Source organism: Triticum aestivum, chromosome 2B, assembly GCF_018294505.1.
Source record: "Triticum aestivum cultivar Chinese Spring chromosome 2B, IWGSC CS RefSeq v2.1, whole genome shotgun sequence".
Lineage (NCBI taxonomy): Eukaryota > Viridiplantae > Streptophyta > Magnoliopsida > Poales > Poaceae > Triticum > Triticum aestivum.
The window spans coordinates 73,008,531-73,031,347 of NC_057798.1; the positions used below are offsets into that span (position 1 = coordinate 73,008,531).

At 47.0% G+C, this 22,817-nt stretch overlaps 2 long non-coding RNA genes and 1 pseudogene across 4 annotated transcripts; 2 read left to right on the forward strand and 1 right to left on the reverse strand.

Moving 5' to 3' along the window:
* Positions 1–498: 498 nt before the first annotated feature.
* On the reverse strand, positions 499–3,156 carry LOC123043552 (uncharacterized). 3 transcript variants are annotated; one of them, XR_006419325.1, is made up of 7 exons: positions 2,881–3,156; positions 2,055–2,778; positions 1,846–1,952; positions 1,275–1,746; positions 1,062–1,161; positions 901–984; positions 499–806 (listed from the first exon to the last, which is right to left on the reverse strand). It is a non-coding gene; the product is annotated as an uncharacterized lncRNA (long non-coding RNA). The 3 variants fall into 3 exon arrangements; XR_006419324.1 differs by having other exon boundaries at positions 1,275–1,463; positions 1,559–1,952; positions 2,881–3,155; XR_006419323.1 differs by having other exon boundaries at positions 1,275–1,952; positions 2,881–3,155.
* A 2,546-nt stretch (positions 3,157–5,702) lies between these two features.
* On the forward strand, positions 5,703–6,975 carry LOC123043553 (uncharacterized). Its single transcript, XR_006419326.1, has 4 exons — positions 5,703–5,940; positions 6,041–6,133; positions 6,233–6,340; positions 6,867–6,975. It is a non-coding gene; the product is annotated as an uncharacterized lncRNA (long non-coding RNA).
* A 1,911-nt stretch (positions 6,976–8,886) lies between these two features.
* LOC123038975 (choline-phosphate cytidylyltransferase 2-like) lies at positions 8,887–10,308 on the forward strand (annotated as a pseudogene).
* The last annotated feature ends 12,509 nt before the right edge of the window (positions 10,309–22,817 follow it).

Sequence of the window (22,817 nt, forward strand, 5' to 3'; positions counted from 1 at the left end):
GTTTCAACTTATCGGGAGGCCGCATCTTTTTCATTCAGACTGCATATGCACGGGAGTGGAGTTTTGGCTCCCGGGTCCAGATGGACCCGAAATCTCTGCCACTCGTAGATGCGTCGTGATCTGTGCCAGACGTCACTGTCACAGCAATACAGGAATCTAAAATGGAGCATACGGAGGCCTGGCTGCTGTACGTACAGACGGCGGGCGTTCCAGCATTTGACGGACGTCTCCTGGATAACGACTGGGACGCACATGTACTCTGCAGGCCTAGTACAGGTGTTTGCTTTCGACGTCGCCAGCCGTTTGCCTTGCCCACTTGTAAGGTGAAAAAAAAATCGTTTCGAGGGCGGGTCGGGCGGGTGAGAGTGGTTCTCCTGCTTGGTTTCGTCTTGACAGAGACAAGGATTTTTTTTCCTCAGCAACAAGGACGTGTGTATGTACGCTCATATGCTGATAAGTTCCCCAAAAATGGTTAAACCGAGTGGTGATGAAGGATGATAGCGACCAAAAAACATATTCACAACAGAGATGTTGTCTGCTTGGTTGCCCTGGTACTGGGACTTGTACGATAAAGTATTCTGTTTGAAGGTACAACATAGCTGGGTGGGTTGCAAAAGTCATCTCATATGGAGAAAAACATGAAGCGTGTTGTGGCTGACACGTAAAATGGCTTGCGTTCAGAGGGTGTCTTCAAAACCATCGCTAGGAGCATGAACTGACCATATTGCATCGGCTGGCAAAGAACTGTTGGCCTGAAGCTTCATCACGTCTTGCAGAATGGATTTCTTAGTTTTCGCCAAGTTAATCTGAGAAAATGTGATGATTGACATTGTGAGAAATGTGCTTTCCAAGAGTATTTGAGGGCGAATAAATGGTTTAGTCTGTTCAAATTCCTATTACCTTGGTGATAGGCATTCGTAGCTTCTCAACATCATGGTGCCTGGTGATGTGCATAACACAAATACCTGTTTCTCAACATCATTTCTGTTCAAAAAGCTGTGTTTCAGCCACACATAAAAACTGGGAGAGTGCGAGCAAGATGACGAAGGGATAACTATTACCAGCCGGCATGCCTCAATTGCAGGCTGGACCGTTTGCCCCAATTAATTGATTCTGAATCTCTAGAAAATCAGAAATACTTGTGCCTTATAGAGCGAGCATCTGAAAAAAATTAAGAGGGAGGAGTTTTAGAATTAGGTAACTGGTCCAAATTGATTATATAGATGACTGGTTTGGGTTTGATTAGGTGCTGAGAAGAAAACAATTTATCTTACCGATAAATCAAACTCTAGTATGTGACGGTGATTCAGATATGGCAAAGCGTGGTTTGACTCCAGATCGACCTGGTTCTCACAAAATGTTACACCCTAGTTCATGATCGAGCATGTCATTGCCGACTAGCTGATCCATGATGTCCTTCCGCTAACTCGTACGAACTGTGGAGCATTGTGTACTATCCAGTTCTTGGAAAAAAAAGTCATAACCAGTAAATTTCTTATGGTGATGCAGTGTAGCATGCCATTTATTTAAATAGTGGAGAATGATAATATATGCAAACCTGGCAAGGTGGTGTGCAGACAGCGATTGGAAGTGGGATTCAAGAAGTTCAACAGTAGTAGTTGATGTTGGAACGACTGGCCGGCCTGCGAACCATGGGTTGGTGGCATAACTCCTTGATGATACATACTTCCTCTTCGGTATGTTGACGCGGTTGACAACAAAAATTACTGTCGAAGGATCACCCTTCTGGCAGTCGGCGTACATATCCTTAACTGAAACTGATATGCACCGTGCATAGTGCTGGACAGCAGAGCAAATTGATTCAGTTATCCAAGCATCACTTACAGATTCCTTGCTAGGGCTTTTGGAGGCCTTGGTTTCCTGAGGGCGGGAAGTGGAGCCGGATTGCCTCATCCATTTAGCCGGTTTATGTTTATTAGAAGAGCGCTCTCCTGCACATCATTAATATAGAAAGTGAGAGAAAGTAAAATGATTAATAGTTTAGGGAAAGTAGATGATGGCCATGAAGATATGATCTGACAAAAATATGTTACCTTCACAATCAGACAATTTCAAGCCTCACGCCATGGATTTTGCTAGAAACTGGGGTTCGGTACAATGGCTTGTAGAGTAGAACTGGGTGGATTAGCTGGGTGAGGTTCGGTAGATGTTGCATTGTTATCTATCATTTTCAGAGGGACAATCAGAGTAAGCCCTCGCAACACAGCATGTGCACTTGGATGCAAAGTGTTGCCATCAGCTTGTCTGTGAAGTTGATCATGTCGGTGTGTATGTTATGGCGCGCAGTGGTGACATGGCGGGTTGCTTGTGCATTCTGTTCACATAGAAAGGACCGCCGCGCTTGCCGCCTCATTGATGTTACCATCCGGACCGAACACATCTCTGTTGCCAGACCGTATGCCGAACATCATGGCCACATCTGCAGCACTGAAAATGTAGTATTTTTTTTTGCTGTTGATGACTACTGCTCAGGGACGAACATCTACCTTACTCATGCACCAGGAGCTCAGCCTGAGATTTAATTTCTGGATCATTGGGAGTTCAAGCATCCCACCAAAACCTATTTCTTTCACTAACAGCATTTGTACTCACTAAACCCGTTCATTACAGTCACAACATGCCTGACAGAGCTTCTGGATGTTGTATTTGGGGGGAGACCATCTGAGCGACTAGCTGTGCCAGCAGCCGTGCTGGATCTGGTGGGGTGATCTGCCTATCGCTAATATCGTCACGGCTAGTGTAGTCGGACATGGTTCTCTGGGAATGAGATGAACAGATAGATGTGGGTGAGTAAGACTGGTGCATCGAGATCTAGCTACTCGGTTGGGGGTAGAAAAATGGTGGTCCGCACATGATTACCTGATGGATAGCTCAGCGCTGAAAGAATCAGCAACAATGGCCTAGTCCAGAAGAGCGGCGGCGGTGGACTGGGGATGGCTTAGATCCATGAGGGCCGCAGACGAAGGTGAGGGCTTGTGCGCCGCAAAAAGGGCAGGGGATAAGCGGAAGGGGTGCCGGCGTCGGCCTACGCTTGGTGGCGGAGGACGAAGACTCCATTGCCGTGCCGAGGGAGAGGGGAGAGGAAAGTGAGGTACTGGTGGATGAACCGAGGAAGACGATGGGTAGGTTGGGGGTGTGAGATCCGGCCATAAATATCTAGGGGATGACGGCGGCCGTTGGTCCACCTCCGTCCCAGCCCATCTGTACTATAACGGCGTTACGAAGCCACTTCCAGTCCGTACGTCTGATAGGTGGGCCAGGCCTGGTACTATTTAATCAAAATACGACAGTGAATACAGGCCTGTGTGGGAATCGCAAAGCAGACCTGGGAGCCGAATTGCTTTTCCGCATATGCACCCACTTCATCCGGTTGCATTACTGGCCTGCCCGGTCTCTCTACACTGATCGTATTGTCATCTTAATTGATTTGCTTGAGCTCATCGGAATGTTCGTTGAGGTATGAATGTATTTCACAGTCTCTTTCATCAGCTGATCGGTTTTTTGTTTGCATTGGCTAGAGCATGCACTTCTATAATGTTTTTTTAGAAGAACTGGGAAGCCTCTCCCCGGTTCCATTAACCAGAATGAAACCATACAGAGTCTTAACCACTACTAAGCTAGAATTCATAGGTCCAGACTTAAACAGTTTCTACAGCCCTGCTCGACAAGAGCCAAAGGGCAAAAACGAAAACACAATGAAGGTAAAACAGGGGGGCCTGTCAGAAAACAGGGGTGAGATCACACCACGAACTCGCTCGCTCCCCTCCTCTTGAGTGGTGGTGCCAGGGCCGCCTGGGGCGACCAACAGATTGCGAGGGTAGACACTGGGCTGTTCAACATGGTCTTGCCGTCAGTGTCACGCTTCTTGGCAGGAGAAAGGAAGCCGCCGTCTTCAGAGATCTTGAGGTTGTCCCAGCATACACCAGAATCCAATCCAGGGTTTTTTTGCCTTCAGCCACATGAGATCATCAAGGGTTGCTGGAGTGGTTTCGCCAGCGTACTCAAGAACTTTTCCACTTGGTTTTTGCTTGCTTCTGGGGTCAGATTCACCCAGAACTTGAGCATCATGTGTATCAGTCTCCACACCTGATTAATAGACGTTCAAATGGTGTTACTAAAAATCATAGAGTTCCCATATTTCCATAAACATCAAAGGACAACAGAACTAACTTTAAGATCCAAAATCGGGCCACAGACTCAAAGTTTGTACCCAAGTTCTTTTGGAAAAAGAGATTGACAAACGACCAAATATTCCTGGCTAGTACACAGTCAAAAAATAAATGGTGGTTTGTTTCTTGTTCAGTACAGAAAACATAATCAAGTGGTTTGATTATATGTCTTTTTCTCAGGTTGTCTCTAGTCATCAACTTGTTTTGGGAGAACAGCCAAAGGAAGACATGAATCTTTGGGGGTACTACCAGTTTCCAAACAGCTGGCAGGAACAGGGGTTGCACCCCCTAAAGTTAATCACATGGTACAGAGAACTAGAGATGTAGACACCCATATTCTCAAGTTGCCAGATCAGAGCATCAGAGTCACCATCGAAGATGATTTCTTTAGCAATCTCCATTAGCTGGTACCATTGTTCCATCGTCTTATTGTCAAAGTTCCTCCTATAGGTCAACTTCAGTATTTCACCATCCCAGACCTCCCTGACACTTTTGTTTTGCTCATTGTAAATCATGTAGATGTGCCAGAATTGTACTGCTAGGGGGGAATTGTACTTCTATAATGTTGCGTCTTTTTTCCCGTTCTTGGGTGTACCTGCAGCAGCAGTAAGCTGATGTCTCACGCATCCATGGGCAAGCTGCTTGTTCAGAATGGCCGGGCTGTAACAAATGACAGATCGCAGTGGCTGCGCAAAAGAAATAATAAGCAGAGTACAACATCTGTTTATAAGCCCCAAGGCGCGATCAAGCACTACGAAAATACTCCAAAGCTCGTGCGTGCTGTGGGGATATTTTTGTTTGTTTGTAAACAAGATCAGAGCCGATGTGGATATACACCATATAGAAGGCAACATACCCGCACACACTAGCAGATAACAATAATCAAATCGGTTGAGTGCGCAAAAAGTGCAAGTCCCATGACAAAGTTCCCCATGCATCCGTCAGGGTCCATGTAAGCAGTTTCCTTTGTTTTGCTCAAGTTGCTCTTGGCGATATATAGAGCATGGTGTTCGCTCTCCGTCCACCCAAATCCTCGCATGCCGTCTCGTCGCGTTGCACAGGTTTCTTGCCCACACAGTGGAGTACCATAGAAGGCTCGCAACCATAGATCTGATCATCTGGACGCATGCTTTTGGTACGCATCGATGGATCACATGATGGATCGGCCATGCATGCTTGCACACATTACAATTACTGTTCAACCGGTTGAGTGTGCAAAAAGAGCAAGTCCCATGCATGCATCGACATAACGTCCATGCATCCGTCAGCTCAGCGTAGCACATGCAGCTGTGCAGGTGCAGTGACAACAGAAGATCGATCGATCAAGGCGTTCCCTTCGACGAATTTGCTCAAGTTGCTTTTGGCAATCCAAAACAATAAGGTGTGCTACTAGGGCGCTCATTGGGCATGTCCACGTCGGATTAGCTAGGGGACAAAAGCGCTGCCGACGCAAGCGTTCGCTTCGTCCAGAAGAAAGACAGAAGAGCCCCCTTTCTATGCGGCAACCTCCTTTCTTCGCTCAAAAATATCTCCCCGCGTGGATTGCTAGGGTTGTCGCCGCCGCCGCCGCCGCCGCCGCCTCACCCCTGTTGGTCCATCACTGGAGAAGGGAGAAGGTGAACAGGAGAAGATGCAGGGTGGCCTCGCCGGAGCGCCGATGGCCATGGAGGACGACCAGCTGGCCTCCATGTCCACGGAGGACGTCGTCCGAGCATCCTGCCTCCTCGACAACGTGATCCACGTCCTCATGGTAAGCCTCGTTCTCCCAAACCTAGACCTCTGGTTTCGCCCCTTGCCGGCGAGGTGACGACGGCGCACTGACGAGATCGCTCGAGTACGTACCGGACCAGCCCCTCGTCGAGTAGCTGTGCCGTGAGGGTGCTTGCCTCTGAAGCCCCATCCATTCAGAAGGATGAGGAGATCCGACACCAGCCACGCACCAGGTAGGATAGGAGCTCATCCTCGTTTCTTCTACATGTCCCCAAGTACAACAGGCTCTCCCTTGCTGCACAATTTGAGGCTAAACTGTCAGATCCGTTCAGCTTGTGTGTAGGTCTCGTGGAGATGAGAAGCTGCTCCGGTCCCATCTTCTGAAGGAGGATGCCCACCATCCAAGGTGCTCAACATCACCATCGTCTGTTGCCTGCAAGGTGACTTATTTGATTAGTTTTACTTTTACGTGAGAGATAATCCTCAAATACAATCAGATCAAATTAAACTGCGGCACCACACATGCAGATTGATATGCAGTTTTGCAGTTTTTTTGTACAGAAACTGAAATATAGTTCTACAATTAAACCAAAAATCTTTGATCTATACATAAGCCAAAGGCTGAAACATAAGCCCCAATGGTCATTCTCATACGGTGTATCATGCTGGATATATTATCGATCTTTTGCCTACCAGGTGTCATTTGGACTCCATGCAGTCCATTGCCACATTCTGTATTTGTTAGTGAGCTAGAGTTTAGACATTTCAGTGTCAGACACATGCCAAGTTATTCCGTTTTCGTCGTCTTTCTAGGCTTTAAATATTTCAATCATGGGATTGGAAAATAAAATAGTATTCAATTAGGTTTAGTGTGTTATCTCTTTGTTTGGAGTGGGCATATTTTAGTTACTTTTTTATCTTAATTAACCTGTATGGCTAATTTGAGAGAAATCTTTTGTTTCACAGGACACACATAACCAAGAAGTGTTGCCTTTACTGAAGCTTCTTGACTCAAAAAATGGTTCTCTGTAACATAATCCCGCGTTTGTTCTTTACGGAGTTGCGAACAATGAGGTAATTCATAATTGTTCAAAAGATTGGTTTGTACTTATTATTTCTTATTTTTCTTAGAAGGTAATGAAATCATGTAGTCATATTTCATTTCTATTTTACGTAAGCTTCTTACTTTCATGTATCCATAATAACTTCCTTCTTATAGGATTTTGTCTCTGACTTCGTTAAAGTAGGAGGTGTCGAATTGATACTTTCTTAGTAAGTTCATACCTGCGTCTCATAAGCACTTCTAATTTCAGGATAAAAAGGACAATCTGTCTAAGACATTGAAGAGGCTAGAGGAGAAGATAGACGGACGGGTAAGTTCTGCTCACTGCTTCTTTTTTCTTTTATTTGCCAAGTTGTTGTATTTACTCGAGTTGACTCACACCCTATATTCAACAGGTATTAAATCACTTGGTTTATCTCATGAGAGTAGGAGAAAACTCTGTGTAAAGGCGTCAACGAACAAGTTTTACTGATAATAATGGTACGGACATTAGACATCTTAATTGTTCCTTGTATCAATTGTGTTTTGTTCTCCATTGATTAAATTCTGGCTTAATTCAGGTCTCGACTTGCTTCTTGATCTTCTGGCTTCAGTGAGCTCGAAACATCAACAGGATGGTTCAGTAACACTATACAAATTAGCCAACAAAGCTGCAACACTCTCTCTCATGGATGCTGAACTTCCATCTCCAACGCGACAGGTTTAGTAGAAACTGAAAAAAGGGTGGTTTGTCTTTTACTATGTAGTTATACTTAAAGTGAATAAGGTCTTCAAAGTGCTTAAAAAAGAGATTTGTCTAACAAAATTGTTGTAAAAATATAGAGTTCTAGGGATATATGCTACTTTGGAGCAATTAGCAAGATTTGTATTAAATGAAGAGCATGTGTGCACAAACTTCCTTTAAATGTTATTTCCTACAAGTCATGAAATGTGCAACGTATTGGACACTTGTTTGTTATGTGATTTGGTAATTATATATTGCAGATTGCCTTTCGTCTCCCTTTTGTTTTGTATTCTTGTCATTTACGTAGATAGATGTTTCTGTCCTAAATTACGTGGAAGGCCACGATGACTGCACCTGCATCAGAATGTGTTTCTAGGGAGAGTTTCTTTTATGTTCATTAGAATATGTTGCCTACTGACCCTAAATCATTCGTTCTGGTTGACTATAGGAGATTTTATATCTATTGCTCAAGTATTTCATGAGGTAATTTACTATCTTCAATGGTTCACAGTTACGATGAATGATAATTTTGAGGCCATGTATGTTTTGGTGTTCCCATAAATGGAATCATCTCTCAGTGTAATATAGGTGTACGTACTCGGTAAATATTATTTTTCCAGGAAGTTCCTATACTAGGTAAGAAAGGTTAGTTTGAAATACTAGATGGAGGCTCATTGGATAATTTATGAATGATGGGAAATGCTTACAACAAATGCGAGCTGCGGCGAGGGAATGGATTTTGTTGTTTGTCCTGTTCTACTGGCATGACAGCGATTATTCTCTGCAATCTTAGCAATTTTATAAGTTACTCAGCTTTGAAATTGGAGTCTGTAGAAACTAGAAAGGACGGTGCTATGTTCCTGTCTAACTGTCTTTTTCTCTGAAAGTTTTGTTTAGAACTTGACTTCTATTAATGGGAACAGTTTAAGTGTGGATTTTATGTTATGGACCGTCCACCAGTTCTACATGTGTCACTGATGCGTGTGGTATGCCCTTCTTGTTGTGCTCAATTTGAGTGTTTGGCATCCTTTCTTTTTCTCAGATAAGAGATGCACGAGCTGCATATGAGGAGATATAAAGGGCTGGTTCAGAAGCTTCATAGAACTACTGAATTTGAAGGTATACTTTGGCCTCTTTGCCTCAGATAAGAAATGCACTAGCTGCATTTAAATTCATATCTTATATATGCGAGCAAGCAGATGGACAAGGAGGCTGAGCCATCCGCGAGGGCGTCGACATCAACTCGCCCCTTGCCGTGTGGGGCGGAGGACGTGGAGGCGGAGCTGTCCATGACGTCGTCATCATCATCCTCGCCTTCGAGGGAAAGCAGGTCTGGGGCGTGCTTGAGATCGAGGGCGTCCCGAGCAACCTGAACCATTATCGCCTATCTGATCACTTATGTAACCTCTAAGACTGCTGCCTGTTGCACCACATGCGCCTGTTAATATCTATGATCTATGGTGTCGTTGCTTTTCTCTTAGAGCCGATCCATTGTTTGAATGTGTTGCATTTGTACTGTTTTCTCTTATAGTCCAGTCAGAAACTTGCACATATACATATTCTTGTGCTTTCAGTCTGATTTTATGTTGATTAACGGAGTTATCTTCACCATTGTTGCTTATTCCTATTGTGTTATCAGGTCAAGAAGATTGGAAAGTTCAAGGAAACAAAAAGGACTGATGGAGTATCGACACCAGACCTTATTATGAGGATAGTGAAGGACTACAACCAGCATGTCACGACGAATCTAGCACGAGGTTACTCGAGGAAAGATATGGCGTGAGCTATGCTAAGGTTAGCCACGTTTCTGATGACACTTAACCAATCCTTTTATGTGACAAGTAGAGCTTGGCACATGGCTTATTTTTTGTCTTTCAAGAACATTGTGATGTTATTCGTTTGGTCTCCCAGCCCAGATAATAACTCATGTTGGTCGTCTTCTTTTCAGGAGAAACAACTGCAAGTGAATATGAAGATAAATAAACTGCGAGAGACTGTGAAGGCACAACAAGAAAAGGTAATAAGCCATGGGCTTTCTCAGCTCAAATCTTACTTGCGAGCAATCTACAGATCGACCGTTCCATCCGTATGGCAGAATAGACGTTTATTCAGGCCTGATGATTATCAGCTGTGTTCATCTCCTCTTGTGATATGTAGTTGCAAACGGCAGCGAAGACGACTCGGATAAACCATGAAGAGTGGTTGGAGAATGTGGATCGCTGGGTGGTCGGCTTCCTGGAGAAGTTCGAGGAGCACTGCCACGTCATGGTATAGTATACTTTGCTTGGAAGCTTAACAGAGTAGTCGAGTCGAACATGAAATTAAGGAGAAAGAGATATACTGATGATGTTGTAATAATTACTCAGGAGAATGCCATCAAGGACCGGGTACGAAGAGAGGCTGGGGAGCATGGCCGGTAAAGGCATAGCCGGTGGTCATGGTGTGGTGGTGGTGGTGTGAACAAACACCGAAAAAGTGAGAATTTGCTATAGTTGTGCTTTGTGTCATGGAATGTGATGCTTATGCGTGTAAAGTGGTTGAGTTGGCTGAGCCAAACCTTTGTATTATTGTTTTTTTTGCTGGTGAACAACAAATAGAGCAATGTCAGTGCATACTACAAAGAGGAGAGTGGAAGTGGCGCATCCCAGTTGGCACCGCCCCAATTTCCTCTCAGGCGGCGCACAAAGGGTGCGCCCCAACCACTAGTACTCCATATAGAGCGTGGTGTGGTGTTCGCTTCCTGTCCACCGAATCCTATTCCTAGCTCGGACGTATCTATATACAGAACCCCGCAAGTTGCACAAATTTCTTCGCATAGTTTGTTTACTTCTTCCATCGCTCAAGTGGATCGGCATGCAATGCACGCAGCAACTTCGAGGTGGAGTGATTTGAGTTTAAGATCCACCAAGAAAAAAATTAAGAGCCCAAACTTAGACAGTGGTTTAGCATCACAGTAGTTCTGAGTTAGAGTTCTTGTACCTATTACTCTTGAGAGCTGCGCACTCTCTAGACGGATAGGTTTCGGCTTGAGTGTCGAAGAGTTGTTGTCTTCACCGAGCTAGATCTTCAAAGTGATAAGTCAAAGTTGTTGCCTTAATTGGACCGGGCATGCATGTTTTTTGAACCGGGCATTATCCCTTACCATTACTGCAACATAACGGAAATATAGCAGTCCAAAGAAGGAGAAAAGGGAAAGCGAGTCCAAAACATCGCCGGGAAACCCGCTGTGAGCACCCGCCATCGAGATTACTTACTGTGGGGGAAAACCCGACGACAGCAAAAGTCAGAAGATAGAATCCAGGGCCTAAAGCCCCCAAAAGACAGGATAAATGCTCGCAACAATTGAGCAACACAAGTTCAGGCCCACACAGGGGAAGGTAACTCAAATATCTAGCTAAAACCACGGGATAGCCTCTGCAACAGATCAACATGCCGATTCATCATAGTTCGCTGCACAGATTCTCATCATCATCGACGCGTTCTCCTTCAACATCTTCGTGCCGTCCCTCATGCTGGTAGTTGCGTCGTCTTGCTTCATCATTCCTGCCCAGTAGCACATTAAAGCACAAGTAGAAAAAATACATTCAAAGGGGTTTGTGAGCGATTTAAACTCGAAGGTAGCTCTATTGCCACATGACCAGATTGCCCAGCATATGACCGAGCACGCATGCATGCATGCCCGTCGACCAGCAGGCTGCGCCCTCGTATCAGACCGTTTGGCTTGGCATCTACAGCAAGCAAGCGATTTATATACCCCTCCGTTCCTAAATATTCACTAAAATAAGTATCTTGAGCTTAATATAAATTTTACTAGAGCTAATATAAAGTTGAGACACTTATTTTAAGATGAAGAAAATATAATATAAGTCTTTTTAGAGATTTCAATACAAACTACATTTTTTTTTAGAAAAGAAGGATGACCCCCGGCCTCTGCATCTGGAAGATGCATACGGCTATTTTATTGATTATTCTCGAGGATCTTACAAAATATTACAATAATGTGCCTGAATCCATCATCTTGGCAACACATGCCGCTACTCCTATTCAAAATGATGAAGGGGTGCTAGCTGGGCCACCCAACCACTCACCTAAGCCTAACATCAAAAGTCGGAAGTCAAAACTCATTCGGAAGCCCCAGCCGAGTCACATACCGGGTCTGGGGCACAATCCGGTCAGACACACTAGTGTGTCGTCGCCGCCATCTTCCACAGGTCCGTCTTCAGATCATATTGAGGCTTCTACCTTGTCTGGCCACTCTGCCATCGACGTCACCATGACGCCGGACAACAACCTCCTCCTGCGCGAGTCCATCTCCGTGCATCGGACGCCGAGCCTCCACAGCGCCATGCCGCTGATATTCGCCGCCATCAATGTGTGAGATGAAGCACCGCTCCACCATTCCCCCAGCCAGCACTTACTCCAAAACGATGCCCCCAGAAGGGAAAGCGATAAAACGCCATCATCGTCCGATCTGGAAGACCCAGATCTAGGGTTTCCCCCGGAGCATCCTGAGCCTGATGACGCAGACTGCAACGACGATGCCTCGACAAGGGAACGACATCTAAGACGCCGCCATCGCCCGCCATGACCGTAGTCGGCGCGATTTTCATCGACAGTTGCTCCACCAGACGTGCGCCGCCGACGTTGCTGGTCCCTTCAACTGGAGCAAACTCCAAAACAATGCCCTAAAGAGGGACTACGACGCAAAAGCGCCACCATTGCTCGATCCCAAGGAGATCTAGGGTTTCCCCCGGAGTTGCCCGCGCTGTCAAAGACCAAACAAGGGTAGAATCCCGCGGATCTGCCCAGCTGCCGACGTGTCGCACCCACCACCGTGCCGACGGCAGACCAGCGATCAAGGCCCACGCTTGGGCATAGATCCGGCCGCGCCGCCGTGAATCGATCCGGTCACGCCGCAGCCGTCCCTGGCGGCCGCGACGCACCAGATCGCGAGGCCCTTGGGCGGCGGCGAGGAAGGAGGAGGAGGAGGGGTTGGGGAGGTCCGGCCGATGGGATCTCGGGCCTCCCGGTCGCCCACGCGGGGGACGGTTCGGGAAGGGAAACGCGGGGGGCTCCTCACTCGTCACAAACTACATACGGATGTATATAGACTACGATATGTGGTGTATACAAACTTGTTTGCCTCTGCCTGCAGCCAATCGCAGCACAAGGGCTTGCAAGAGAAAGCTTTGTTTATGCTAAGAAGATGGAGACGACCGGGCGAGACATGGATAGACATGGAGCGACAGGCTAGTTAGAAATTGTTAACCGCTCTCGACTGGACTTCGATATGAATGAACAATTCTTAAGTGCGTGAAAGTACAAGTCACGTGGCATTTCGAGCCCTCTGTCAGCGCATACATCACGGCCAGAAAATACTCATGAAAGCCGGTTCATTTTCTTTTTAAACCGAGGTAAAAGATTTGCCTCACATATTAATTAAGAAGAGAAGAGGTTTTGTTACAATAGGCATCCTTACACGTCATGCGAGATTACTCACGCAAAGCCGGTTCATGAATGGCATGGACGTGCCGCGGCCACGAGAACGAGAAGAAGCGGCCAGCCCAGCCGGAAATAGAGCTAGAACAGAGGGAAGCAAATTTGTAGCAACCGGGTGCTCCACACCCCTATACGAATATTAAATTCAAAACATACCGAAAAATTTGAAAAAAATCTGAGATTTTGGGATACCAAACCTGGGTTCCTGATCTACTTATGTGTGAAATTTCGTGAAAAAATACCAGGAAACATATTCGTGGTAAAAAGACAAAAAATTCCTATGTATAGGAAAAACTGTTTGGATGGATTTTTGTTCGGACGGTATTTCCTTCGCCGCAGATACGTTTTCTGGGTTTTTTCATGGAATTTCATATGGGAATAGATTGAAAGCCCACGTTTCATGTCCCCAAATTTTATTTTTTTTGAATTTTTTGATATTTTTTATGATTAATATTGGTATGGAGGTGTGTATTTTCCTAGAACAGAGCCCACGGTTTTGTTTTGGAAACGGCGAGTGCACGGTGTTCGTTTTCTGTCCAAGTAAACCAGCTCATATAGTATAGCCGTCCCAAGTTGCAGTGCCGGCATATAGGGCCAGAAGTTTTCTTTTCCGCAGCACGACCGATGAGCAGGACCTCCAGCTAGCTGTAGCAGCAAGTACCGTGTATGAGCATACATGCATACAGCAAGGAGGAAGCTTGTCCTGTTCTTAACTGCACCACCTAGGACGTTGCTGCATGCCTGCATGCATGATATTTATGATGGATCGGCCATGCCTGCACACGTAAATACGTCAGGATATGCATTCCAGTTCACTTCATCATCCAGGGCTACATGTACCTCACAGCTCACTGCATATATCGAAGGCGGGCACCTCCACCGCGGTGCCGCAAATGTCCAGATCGTAATGTCCACACCAATTTTGCCGTCCAACATGATGACCAACACGTTTGTGGACCTGTCTGTGCCCCTCCACCACTTGAACCAGTCTCAAGCTTCCCCTGTGCGTTGATGCTGGTCAGCTGCTCCAGAGTGGACGCGACACGACGGCCATTGATGTCGGTCAGAACGACGCGAACGGACATGAGGGGCCAGGTGCCACTTCAAAGCAGGCGCGGTGATCGAAAAGCCAACTCCAGTCGCTGCGACACAGTGAAGCGGCGTTACTCCGCTTGCCCGGCCTATTTAAACAAGGTTACATCACCCTCCTCATCGGATCTCCTCTCCTATCCCTAAACCCTCACATCTCCTCTCCACGTCTGACCCGATCATCTCCTGCACCGGTGACATGTCAGGCGGGAGTGGATGGTTCTCGGCACCGGCGGGTGAAGGTGGATCTTCATCCGGATGGTGGCATCCGCGGCCCTCGTCTTCCACCGTGCCATCCAAGGAGGAGGTTGGCTCGCCTCAGATAACAAGGAGTAGCAGCTATCGCCATCCTTGCCAAGCCCACTGCGATGGATGAGGAGTTCCAGTGATAACTGGAGTTCCTCCCTCGGGCTCTATGACCACGGTCCAGCACCGGCTGCTCGGTCGTTTCGACCCGCCGACGTGGCGCGACAAGGAGAGTGCGTCGGGATGTCGCCCCATCGCGGAGAAGCAGGAGCGCCCCCCCCCCCCCCCCCCCCACACACACAAACATTCCGCTGGACGCACTGGCGGCAACACGTCGTGACGCAACGACCTGATGACAGCCTAGTCAGCGGCTCGGGAGGTAGAGTGGTGGGACACGTCATGGGGCCGTGTTCGCAACGTACGATGTCGCGCAAGACTTGATCCTCATCCAAGATGACTGCAAAGACATATGTGCGGCGCCGGTGCAGCCTTAGCGGCCAACTGGTCAAGATCGGCGTGGCTGAGTCATTGTGTGTGCCGCCGATATGGGCAAGGGGAGGGGTGGCAGAGGAAGCCAAGCGACTGCTCCTTGAGGGGCAAGCCACGGCCAATTAGGGTTTTCACGCCTTCTACGCGCCCTTCTCTCGCTGGAAAGACCACTACAATGATGGAGCGGATGACGACGACACTCCAGCTAGCCAAGGGGCCACGGGGATGAGGTTACCGTCCGATACCTTACATAGTGTTTTTGTTTTAGAAAAAAATAGTTAGTTGAACGAACGAAATGTCGTTCGATTTAGTTAAATATATCAAACTTTTATCTGGTTTGCATGAAAATTGTTTGTGTTGCATGAAATTTCTCCGTTTATATTTAATTTCATGCTGACGTTTCATGCTTGTGGTTGAATAACCGTCTCTTATATCCATGTCCGCAAACGTGTACACCAGCCGTGCGTTCTTGAGATGCCCTAATTAAATTAAATTGGGCTCTCATCGGGAGGCTGTTCTTTTATTCACACCGTACACGTTCGTCTTGGACATACGTGTAGTCCTTCAGCAGTAAGCTAAATCTATGCAAGGACTGGGCAATCACAACGCAATGGCTGCCACAAAAGAGACGGAGTAGAGTTCATAATAAAATGTTTTACTATTACTATAAGCTACTAGACCAGCGCGGGTGTGCATGTTACCGGAGAATCAAGGCAAGCTGCATGTTACCTGAGTACCGAACTGGATATTGTGCATGCCGTGACCAACTACGTGGCCTGGATATGTATACTGATCTGGCGGCCAAGATAATGGCAATCCACTTGGGTAACAAACAATCCAGTCGGTTTGGTTCATTGCGCAAAAGTGCAAGTCACACATGCATGAACATACTTTTCGTGCATCATCCGTCAGGAACAATGGGGCGTAGTGCAGTGACAACAGCTGACGCATGCACACATTACATCTACATAAACTAATGGAGGAGTATTGTTCAAGTCGCTTTTGGCCATATACACAACGGTTTTAATATATGTTTCTTTTATAAGTTCGGTCAGCCCAGGTGTGCATGCATGTTACCGGAGAAGCAAGGCAAGGCTGCATGTTGGATGTCCGAATCGTCGGATGACGACCAAACCGACAAATCGGACAACGAGTTCATGTCGTCGTTGTTCACCTCCATCTACACAATACAATAAATTATGAGTGCCAACAATGAATCAGAAAGGAAAAAAATAAAACAAAAAGAAAGAAAAGAAGGCATACCTGCGGGGAGCTCGGGGCGGCGGCACGGCTGCCTCTGGCCCGCCTGGCCTCTGGCGCGGCGGCTAGGAGAGCTCTGGCCGCTGGGGGCGGGAGGCCGCTGGGGGGCGGGGGCGGTGCTGGGGGAGGTGGAAGAGAGGAGGCGGGGCGGGGAACGACGGCTGAGGCGGGCGGCCGGGGGGCGGGACGCGGCGGGGAACGATGGCTGAGGCGGGCGGCCAGGGGGCGGGGCGCGGCGACTGGGGGAGGTGGAAGAGAGGAGGCGGGGCGGGAGGCCGGGGGCGGGGTGCGGGGCGGGAGGCGGCGGGGAACGGCGGATCCGGCGGCGAGGAGTGTGGCGCAGCCAGCGACGGCCGGCGTACGTCGAGGGGAGGCGGGGGCCGGCCGGATTGGCGACGGGCGACGGCCGGCGGCTTGGGAGGGAGGAGGTGGGAGGTTGGGGACGGAAAATTTCCCTCCCGCGCGACGGGGGAAGGGAGTGCGGGCTGGGGTCGAGTGCCCCTCTCCAAACCTCACTTCTACAGATTGGAATTGGGTTTTAGGGTTGGACCCTTACTTTTTTTTTGAGGGTTAAGGGTTTAGGGGTTCTAGTCTTTGCGTTTTTTGTTGCAACCCGGAAAAAAGCGGTTATTTTTGAGGGTTTGAGAGTTTAGGGGTACTACTAGACATGCTCTTACCGAAGTACTGAATTAGATTGTGCATGGATCTCATCATCTGAAGCCTGGATATGCATGTATACCAGACAAGGGGACTGGGATCAGGTAACAGTGGTGTAGTTGTAGGGTGACCAGGGTGGTCCAGGGACCACCCTGGAATTGAGCCCATTAGTGTAGTATATACTACTCCATAAAAAACATAATCGGATTCAAGTCAGCCTCTCAGTCCATATACAAGCAATAGATTAAGTTGTTCGATTAAGTCTGCTCTGTACTGTTGTATGCTAGTTAGTCGACGCTCGTTTTTCGGTTGAGTCCAGTCCAAAAGATGTTCCTTATTTCCGGACTCCCTCTCCTCTCGAACCCTAGTGTTTAGCGAGCGCCATCAGCCAACAGCACGAGGCTGATAGGGCACCCACTGACGGCGACAGATAGGCGACCGGCGAAGGACGCTCGTGCTGGTGGGTGGTGGCGGTGGACAGGTCATAGGCGACTAGCAAAGGGCGCATGCACGCACACGCACAACCCTATTAGGCTGAGCACTACTTGTTTTCGATTCTACTCCAGTCTAATGTAAGATTTTTGTTCTCCTTTAACTGAAAGTATAATTTGCTTTTGCTATGAAGATTTGAACAAGTTGAAAGTGCAAGCTTGAAAGTTTTTTCAATCGATAATAGGTAAAATGAACTAATTGAATCATTAGAGATTTGTTCCAGTTGACAGTTAATAATCAACTTTTCTAGAATTGTTGCAAAAAGAAGAGCGGATGCGAGTGGTAATGTGGGTGTTTCTGTCACACACAAGTGGCCACAAGTAGGATGTGAATTAACTATTTTGGTATATATATATGCAAAGATTAGTTTCGTATTGGAAAACAAGTATCTAGAGGTTGAAACAAAGTAATGAGGGTAGGAAGTAAATAATGCAAACGTAAAGTGATAAAAGTAAATTGTCGGTTTGTCTATAGTAGGAGGTTAGGCGATGGAAACTCGGATCATGGTGTACATTAGATGTGTCAGTGCATTAGTAATACTAATTACCTTTTTATGTGATTATACTCTTCAATTGTATGCTCAGTAGGTAGGTCATCCTTGCATAGTTGAACACCTCCATGCAGGGATTGTTTTCCTATACTGTCCTGCACCATCACTATCATATGCATGGTCATTTCCGCAGTTAAGATAGTAAGACCAGATCAACGCTTTGCATGTCGTGGATTCTGGAAATCCTGATAATGTCTCACTCCTTATAGATACCAACACCGAGTGGCGTAGCTGCGGGGTTGGCAGGTGGTCTATGGAGCATTCCGTAAATGGGCTCAATACTTCACTGTAGCTGTAGAAAAACTATACTTTACTATAGCTGTAAACAAAACTAGTAGGCCGTAGCACACGCTAAAGGCTCAAGCCAAAAATGAACGACTAAATGATTGATTGCTAGCTCCCTGTTTCCTTTGTACATTCTATAGATGTTGTTGTCTTAGCTGTCTATGGATGTCCGGATGTGATATCTAAGTGCAATTATGTCATGTATAATCTTAATCATAAAAGATCCAATTTAATCGATAAGAAATTGTAATTTGTTCACCATGCCATGTTACGTTTATTTGAAGAGATGACGCTAGTAAAACTATGGATCCAATCCATTCATCTTTACTGCTTTCAACCTCGATCATTGTATTTTTTATTTCTTTTATAACCTGAACTTTTATTTCTTTTGTTTCAGTCAATACATTCAAACACAAGTTGCATTAATCCTTGTAATTAACAAGGCTAATAAGACCGACAATTTTACTAGTTCCGTTGGGGGCCAAGGCAAGTTTTGTATTTTCGTTTCCAGGTACTGATCATTGGCTGCAATCCAAAGCTCCTCGCGTTCCATAAACCTTAAGGATCATCCACTTGATGGAAATTGCTGCTTGCTAAAACCATCTGCACTTGGGGCCCCAACACCTTCCTACATTAGAGGAAACATGAGGCGGCGGCTAGCAACACGTGCACATGACAGGCCAAACCATCGAGGCAGGAACACCACCGACTTCTCATCTCTCTAATTAAAAGTATGATTTTTATCCATTTAAAGCATGATTTTGCCTTCAAGGTTTGAATAAGTTTAATTGTGAGTGCGTATAGAAAATCAGAATTGATAAATTGAGACAACCAATTAATGATTACTGTGATTTCATTTGAACTTACAATTGATAAAATAAACTTTTTTATCATAGAATTGTTGCAAAATCAATCATATTGATATGTTCTTTCCATAAATTATATACCGGTGCTCAGTAACGAAGCTAGGCAAAATCTTTCAGGGGAGAGGCGAAGACACAGTATGAGTTGGAGAATTAAACTTATCAATGTGTTCTTTTAATAAATTATATACTAGTATGTAGTGAGCTAGACAAAAAATGTTGGGGGTGGAGGTGGGGGTGGGGGGGGGGGGGCATTGCCCCCTTAGCTAAATATCCCGGCCTCTGTTAGTATATTGGTATGTTGTATTCGTGTTGTAAACACTTTTTATATCAGTTGGACCATCCTAATCCAAAATCAGGTAACATGACTTCAGACAGTCACTTTTATATCAGGTAACATGCCTTCAGATAGTCACACCGTAACATGCGGCTGTACATCTACCATTCAAACATGATCCAACGTCTCACAATGGTCCAAGTGAATAAACGATTCAGACTTTGATTTTTCAGACAATCGAAAGTAGCAAGGGGCAAACGACAGCGATCGGCTTTCCAGAATAAAAACTATAGTCCTGTACGTATGTTGGACTAATCGATATACATTCATTTCAGAAAATGAAATCTTTATACATTACAATCAAGAATGTGCACCCATCAAGCATGCATCAACAAATTCAACGCATCCACCCATCATCCACTCATTAGAGAATTAAAATAAATTCCATACTTAGAGCATCTACAATCGGACGTCTCAAACCCTTCTCAAACGCCCGGCCACTGACCGGTCAAGAAAACCCGACCCTCCCGGGTGTCTCAAACCATCTCAAACGCCCGAACTGAGGACACACCTCGTATCCAGCCCATATCTGAAGCGGATATGGGGCACACCCGGACGCGCCCGCCACATCAGACTGACCTTGGGGTTCCACATGACATCGCTCGGAAACCCAACAGTCTAACGGGCATCCTCTCTGGGCAGCGTGAATGCTGTGTGGCGTCGCTCCGGCTTGCCGCCGCAGGGCTAAGTCTAGCCTTCTAAGCCGGATGGTGACCCAGTTCTAGACACTCCGATTCTCTCCGTCTCCACGTCGCCAGCTCGACCCCGCATCTCCCTCCCTGCCTCCCTCTTCACTCGCCGCACACGACATCCATGGCTCGGCAAAGGGTGACCACGTACGCGGTGAGGACGCCGGAACACCGCCTTGAGTTGCTCGAGGATATCAGGGCTCGAGGTGAAGCTCTGTCTGTAGCCGGTCTGTCTCCGGAATCGCCAGAGCGGGGCGGGGAGGAGGAGGAGGATGCCGACACGGAGGTGGTGGTGGAGCAGCAACATGAGGAGGAGGCAGATGCGACCATGGTGGGCGCAGCGGAGGAGAAGGCCGATGCGGCCATGCAGGAGGACGCGGCGGAGAAGGACGTGGATTGGACGCGGCAGAGATGGACGCGCCGGGACGCCCCAGATATGGGCTGGATATGAGGAATGTCGGTCAGCCTGGGCGTCTGAGGCCGGTTTGAGGCGCTGGAGTGGGTCGGTTCTTTATGACCGGCTAGTAACTGGGGCGTCCGTCCGGGCGTTTGAGGGGGTTTGAGGCGTCCGAATTTAGATGCTCTAAGAATGAAAAAAAATCATTTCTTAAATGGGTTGATGATGGCTGGATGCGGTGATGAATTTGTTGATGCATGCTTGATGGGTGCCGGTTCTCGATTTCAATGTATAAATATTTTATTTTCTTAAATGAATGTATAAAGATTTGTAGAACTCGTATAGGACTGTAGTTTCTATTCTAGAAAACGATAACTGTTGTGTGCCCATCGAATGACTGAAAAATCCGAAGTCTGACTCGTTTTTTCACTCTGGGCCAATTGTGAGACGTTGAATATTGTTTGGATGATAGATGTGCAGCCGCATGTCACGGCGTGACTGCCTGAAGGCATGTCACGTGATCCCAGTCCCAGACAAGGGTAACAAACAATCCAACCGGTCGAGTGTGCAAAAAGCGCAAGTCACATATGAATGAACATAACTTTTAGAAGATGTGTGGATGCAAGAACAGTTAGTAGACTTGCTGGGGAAAAAAACTTTGTCAAATGATAAGGACCAACCCATGTGGGTGTTAGAATCCTCTCACAAATATTCAGTGAATATGAAACTTGGGGGGGGGGGGGGGGGTCTTTCTGATCTCAAAGATTACGTTTGGAAAATCAAAGTGCCTCCTGATATTCATGTTTTTAGTGGCTTATTACTCAGAACAAAAGTTTACCCAGGGATAACCTGGCAAAACGTAGGCATTTAGATGATACTTCGTGTGTATTTTGCAATGAACCTGAAAGTATTCAACACTTGTTCTTTGACTGTATAGTTGCACAACAGATGTGGGCTATGGTGGCAGAGATATTCATGTCTCCAGCTCCTTTTATTCCTTGCTTTCTTTCTGGAAAGTTAAGAAATGTTTTGATGCTGTAAATTAGGTCACTTATGTTGCCTTATGGAGCTCATGGCTTTTGCGAATTGACTTTGTGTTCCAGGTGGCAGAGATAAACAGGTGAAGCATTCGATGTATCCTGGACCTGGTGGGCTCGACAATTCGACAGTGGCAAATCCTATGCTCACACAATCAAGCTACGCTCCTTCTTTTCGCTGCTTAAGATTGCTCGATCATGCGCGAGGGGAGCTGCTTAGAATTGCTTGGGTTGCTGATCTTTAGGCCCCGCTTGGATTAGCGTTTTCCCTCGTTTTCTGGCCGGTATAAGATACAGACCTCCTCTGGTCGTTTTCACTTCAGGCTAATATTAAAGTGTTGCCCCGTAACTTACACCTGTAACATAAATACAGGCGTATAAAATTACCCCCATTCCAAGCAGGGCCTTAGGGGTATTTGTCAGCAGGGAGACTGTTTTGTTGCGCTGTAATGTTTATCTCCGTTGCATGCCCCATGATCCATGTGTTGGCTGGGAGGTTTTTTCTAAACCCCGTAATAATCTACCGCAACTACTTTTGGCTGTGCCGAGAGCTGTGAACCATCATTGTTTTGTGTTGCCTTGGCTTAATAAATAGTTGGGGCGGGGAAACCCTTATGTTTTAAAAAAAATCAACATAACATCCATACACCCGTCAGGGCATATCCAAAACGGACCCGTAAACCTCACGCAACCGTCAGGACCGCGCTTTTCGGATCGCGGAAGCCATCCAACGTCGATCTGTATCGGTCTGCGAGAAGGGGGGGGGGGGGGAGGTCCGGATGCGATTTCTCCCGCAACCCTCCCCCTCCCCCGCGCGCTCCCGCGCGACTACAGCTGCCTGCATTCATGCCACTGTAGAGCGCCCCGCTCCCCATTAAAGATGGCTCAGGGCGGATGCGACCTCTCGCTGCCTCCGCCATTAATGTGGCGTGCCGGCCGAGGGCGCCACCCGCTGCGCGCCCGGCTGAACACGCCCCCTCGCAACATTCATACGCCTCCATTAAACCCGCGTGGAAGCCAAGAAACCTACTCCGATCACATGTCCGCCCATGATGATCTGGCCGGAGTGTCTGGTTCCGGAAGGCTCCGTCAGCGAACTCCCATGAGTGTGTTATGCCTGGAGATTGCTGGATTGGGTGGCATTTGGTTGTGCCTACTGGTTTTCTGTTAAGGAGGGAGCGGTGCGAAGCTCTGCTATCTGTTGCCATCATGGGATAAGTTCAGTTCCATGGTGAAGTCA